Source organism: Oxyura jamaicensis, chromosome 1 (assembly GCF_011077185.1).
Source record: "Oxyura jamaicensis isolate SHBP4307 breed ruddy duck chromosome 1, BPBGC_Ojam_1.0, whole genome shotgun sequence".
NCBI lineage: Eukaryota > Metazoa > Chordata > Aves > Anseriformes > Anatidae > Oxyura > Oxyura jamaicensis.
This window is the reverse complement of record NC_048893.1, coordinates 132,746,191-132,751,466: the sequence shown is the minus strand read 5'-3', so window position 1 is coordinate 132,751,466 and position 5,276 is coordinate 132,746,191. Positions and strand designations below refer to the sequence as shown.

Below are 5,276 nucleotides of genomic sequence, written 5' to 3'. Positions count from 1 at the left end.
GAAGCAGGAAAAAAAAAAAGAAAAAAAAAATAATTGAAGAAGGTGAATGCAAAGATTTAATAAATAATAGAAGCTTTAACACATTGCAGTACCTTAAAAAAATGTTCTAGCAGAAGTGGAACCAAGTAAAATACAAAAAAAAATAATTATTAAAAGAAAAAAAAAACACCCAACACAATATTTAGCCTAAAAATGCCACAGAATTAATACTAACAAAGAAGACCTCTTTATAACCTGCCTACTCTGACATCACTAGATCTTTCAAAGGAACTATAAAATATCTTAAGAAAGCCACTGCTTATATATAAGTAATTCAACACCCTAGATGGTGGGTAGCTAGCTCTTTAACACCTGATCCTAATAAAAGTCTAGAAGTTCCAGTTCTACTGGTGTGAGTTACTCCAGAAGAAAAAGTTGGCATTAAAACAAAAGAGTTGCAGTTTCATATATTAAGAAAATTCATAAGACAAGAGAAAAATAGTAAAGAGATCGCTCACAAAACTGTAGAAAAGTTGATTCCTCAAGATTTAGTTATTAAGAAAAGATACTCAGAAATAAGAATTATCAATGAGTACCTATAGTTATAGGTATTTAAATTAATTTACTTATATATTCCTTTTATCATTACCATGAATCTGACTGACAGCCTTCTTTTATTCTGCTGATAAATGCATAAAAGTAGTTGAGCTTCCACATGACCTACGAAGAACACATTAAAGATTGTCACTGTGGGTTGCTTAAAAAGGGTTACCAAAATAATAAAATATCCCTCTGTTTCTAATAAAACAGAATTATGCTAAAAAAAATACCAAACAAACAAACAAAACCCAACCATTTCTCATAAGAGAAAGAGGTTCTCTTTAATGTTTTCGTAAATGACGTAGATGCAGGACTCAAATGTATACCAAGTTTGTAGATGATGCTGAAGTGGGAGCAGCTCTTCACTCACTCCATTGAGGGTAGAGAGGCCTTGCAAGGAGATCTTGGCAAATTAGAGAGCTGGGCAATCACCAACAATATGAAGATTAACAAGGCAAGTGCTAGATTCTGCACCTGGGAAGGGGCAACCCTGGCTGTACGTACAGACTGGGGGACAAGAGGCTGGAGAGCAGCCCTGCAGAAATGGATCTGGGGGTCCTGGTTGTCAGCAAGTTGAACGCGAGCCAGCAGTGTGCCCTGGCAGCCAGGAGGGCCAACCATGCCCAGGGGTGTATCAGGCCTGTGCATTGCTTGCTGGATCGTCCTGCTCTGCTCTGCACTGGTGGGGCCTCACCGTGTGTGGTTTTGGGTGCCACAGTATAAAAAGGACATAAAACTATTAGAGAGTGTCCAAAAGAAGGCTACAAAGATCATGAGGTATCTCAAAGGCAAGATGTATGAGGAGCGGCTGAGGTCCCTTAGTTTGCTCAGCCCAGAGCAGAGCAGGCTGAGGGGAGGCCTCATGGTGGCCTGCAGCTCCCTCACAAGGGGAGCGGAGGGGCAGGCGCTGAGCTCTGCTCTCTGGGGACAGCGACAGGACCCGAGGGAACGGCATGGAGCTGGGACAGGGGAGGGTCAGGCTGGGGGTTAGGGAAAGGTTCTGCACCCAGAGGGTGGTTGGGCACTGGGACAGGCTCCCCAGGGCAGTGGTCACAGCACTGAGCCTGCTGGAGTTCAAGAACTATTTGGACAATGCTCTCAGACACAGGGTCTGGTTTTTGGGTGGTCCTGTGTGGACCCAGTAGTTGGACTCAATGACCCATGTGGGTCCCTTCCAACTCAGGGTTCTGTGTTTCTATGATTAATCTATAAGCTGCATGTTCTATTATGGAATTACGCTTTGAGTGGCATTCATGTCATAATATACTTTTAATATTTTAACAACTTTCACTTAAAGCCTCTTCAAATGTAGATTAATATGAAGAAGAAAAAACAATCTATAAAATCATATTTTTCTTTATGAACTGTCCTGAAAGGACATAATAAACTTTGGACACAGAAAGATCTTTGGATGGTCTACAGCATCAGGAAGCGTAGTCAAAATATTTACAGATGTTAGTGGAAGAGAAAACCCAACAAAACAAAGCATAAACCTCTTTGGAGGGAATGTGAAAAGGAAACAATAGCAGGCTTATACTTACAGTAAGAGAAATCTTTATAGTAGCAGAAGTTGGATCTCAGCTGCCATGGTGTCTTATAAACCGAGCTTGTGCTTTAAGTCATGCAGACATACGGCAACAATCGCTGCTACTAGCAGGGAACAAGTACCAACACAGGGAGAGAATTTACAGAAGGAAAAGCTGAGTGACTGAGACCTGGTAATTGGCTTTACAGAGGTTGTTCTGGAGCTACATATATCCTACATAAACTTCTTTCCCAAAAGATCTTCGTTATTGAAGAGACTGGTTGTAAAGACATCTAATTTGCATCCTTAAGAAGAAATCCTTAGGCTGCAGTGCTTTAATGTCTCTTCTGTCCTGCAAAGCAGAGAGCATCAGAAAATAGCACAGAACATGAGAGCCAGCAAAGGTTACGTAGTAGATTCTGTAGCCTGTTTGGACTCTAGCTCATTCTAAATATACCCTCAGAACTGGAAATAATACTGCTGCTTGATGCAGTTTTTATCATCTTCAAACAAAGATCAAATGGGGTTTAACAGTTTGTTCTACATGATTTGTATCTCACCCTCTTTAAGAAAATTATGATTCTACAGACTGACCATACCATATCAGCTTGTTTTTGACCCTAAAACTTCAACTTACTGCAACAATATTACATTAATTTGCAGGAATCTTTGCTGGTGGAACTAGCCCCTTCCCCTTCTCACAGCACAAGTATTAAAACATTGGGAGAAAATTAAAACATTGGGAGAAAATATTATTTAAAATTAAAGGTAAATTTGCATCTTTGTTTCCTCACATCAGGAAGGAATATAAAGATCAGATCCTATGCCTCGGTGGATGCTATGATGGAAACCATCACTGAAACCCTGCAGTTCAGCTGGACTTTCAATTGATTGGAAAAATAAGAGGCACTCCTGGCAAATAAACTTCCAATGCATGCTGTTAGACAAGGTCATAACTATAACACCAGCACACCCAGACACACTCCTTGCCTATGAGCATTCTTGGTGTCAGAAACACGGTACCTGAAATAAAGAGTCATTGCACAGTATTGCCAAATCCTGGTGAATAGTGAAAGCAAAAAGGAAACAATTTCCAGGGCTACTTTTGTATTCATACCAACTTTGTCACAGTAACTAAATGTGCCTAGGCATCAAAGCATAGCTTTTTGTCATCGCCAATACTACCCACCTCCATTCTTTTCTCCCTAGTGATGCTTTTGCCCATCTGCTTCACCACATACTGGCAGTAGATGTGGCCCTCTTCTTCCAAAAGCTGTCCTTGGGAGACAGAGCAGCAAGCTTTTAATTGCTCCTTGAAGACTTTGCTTGTAGCAAATAAAAAACTATATGTCTTTCCTTTGCTTCTCTAAACATCCAAAGAATTATTCTGTTTCTTGAAAGTTTGAGAGCTCACAGATAAAATGGGCAAAAAGTTACACTCAGGCAGGAAATGAGCTACAAGGCTTTTACTTCAGAAGAGGAATTGGAAGAAACTGAGTGAAGAGCATATGCTTCCATAGCTCAGACAGCTGCAAAGCCAACTCTTTTCCTCCAGCTGCTCATATCAGGGTATGTTCAAGTTAGATACAGTTATCTAGGTTTAGGTTTACAACTTCTAATTTTTATTGTTCTGCTGTATGTCACATTCCTCTTCAGGCGAAACCATAGAACATACATGTTTTTTAAAGATCACATTCTTTAAAAGTAAGTGTTAAGATAACCTGTGACATGGTTTAGTGGGTGATACTGGTGGCAAGGGGATGGTTAGACCAGATGATCTTGGAGGTCTTTTCCAGTCTTAATGATTTTAACCTCTTTCTGAGGTACCTGTTGCAGATACTTCTGGGTGGAGGCTATGGGCAAGAGACAGAGAAAGAGAACTGCTAGGGCAAGCATTGCAGTATGAGCATGGTAAATGTAGGTGCCATCAGAATTGGTTCTCAGATTATGCACATTACTCACACAATCAAAAAAACAGACCCAGTAGTTTTTTGTTTTGTTTTGTTTTCCCAGATGAAGAATGATAAGGACTGTGTTCTTGTTAATCAAAATTCCAGACAAAGAAAAGCCGGTAACCACAAATAATTGAACTCAGTTTCACAAGAAGTCAGTGACATCTTCAGATCAAAAGATTAGTAAGATTAAAAAAAAAAAAAAAAAAGTTGGTGTTTCTGGAAAATTTATTAGCTTTATAATGACTAGAGGCAAAAAACTGTATCACTGCCTGAAGGGTAGAGCCAACTGAAAATCATTAGGAATTAGGAGGAGCTCCAGCATGAAGTGCAATTATCTCACAGCTGTCCTAACAGGAGGTTGATTCTATCTCATCTGAAGATGGTAACTGTAACGAAGTCTAATTTTGGAAACAGGAAACTACACGGGCCTGATTTGATGTGGCAATTCCAGTGAGGTAAAGTAGGCTTTCCCTGCTAGTTCTGCATTCCTGAAAAAATAAATAAATAAATACATGTCGTTTGGTACAAAGCGATTAAATAGAGAAGTGCTTAGTGCTGACGATTAGCAACAGGTATAAACAAACACTCTGTTAGAGGACATCCTTTAGGCATGTGAATAATTTCCTATATACATGCACACAGCACTAATGACTACATCCATACTGCCGGGTTACACATGGCATGTGCGTGTATTTGGTCTCTTATCTCCAGAAAAAGGGAAGCTGCTGCAAGCAACATAATGTTGACTCCATAAATGATAATAAATAGAAAAAAAAAAAAAAAAAAAAAAAAAAAAAAGAAAAACACCTCTTGCAATTCAGGTATTTAATAGGAAAGGTTAAAATTAAAGCACAGCATAATTTTAAGATGTTAAGCTTGCCACTAGAGTTAAACCCCTTATGGCCGCGGGGTAAATCTAAAGATTACTCGAATAGGAACGGTCAAGGAGGAAAAAATATTACCATCGGTTTAGGAACTGGTGAGGGTGATTCACAAACTTGGTGTCCTTCCACTTTTCCGGCCGGCAAAGCCCTACGAGGGCTGGAGAAGAGGCACCAACCCCCGTGAGGAAGGCTCCTGCCGGCACAAACCGAACCGAGGCCAGCTGCCCGAGCACACAGCCCGGGAGCTCGCCCCCCCGAGGGGACGCGGCCACTTTTGGGGCGCGGCTCCCCGAAGGCCCCGGGAGGCGGCGGGGCGGGCTCGGTCCGGCCCCG

The 5,276-nt window shown here is 40.8% G+C and overlaps 1 long non-coding RNA gene across 2 annotated transcripts; it reads right to left on the bottom strand.

The window, feature by feature from the left end:
• Nucleotides 1-609: 609 nt before the first annotated feature.
• On the bottom strand, nucleotides 610-5,179 carry LOC118157981. 2 transcript variants are annotated; one of them, XR_004746773.1, is made up of 4 exons: nucleotides 5,022-5,179; nucleotides 3,294-4,547; nucleotides 2,121-2,456; nucleotides 610-699 (listed from the first exon to the last, which is right to left on the bottom strand). It is a non-coding gene; the product is annotated as an uncharacterized LOC118157981 (long non-coding RNA). The 2 variants fall into 2 exon arrangements; XR_004746768.1 differs by lacking the exon at nucleotides 610-699 and having other exon boundaries at nucleotides 1,920-2,456.
• Nucleotides 5,180-5,276: the final 97 nt, after the last annotated feature.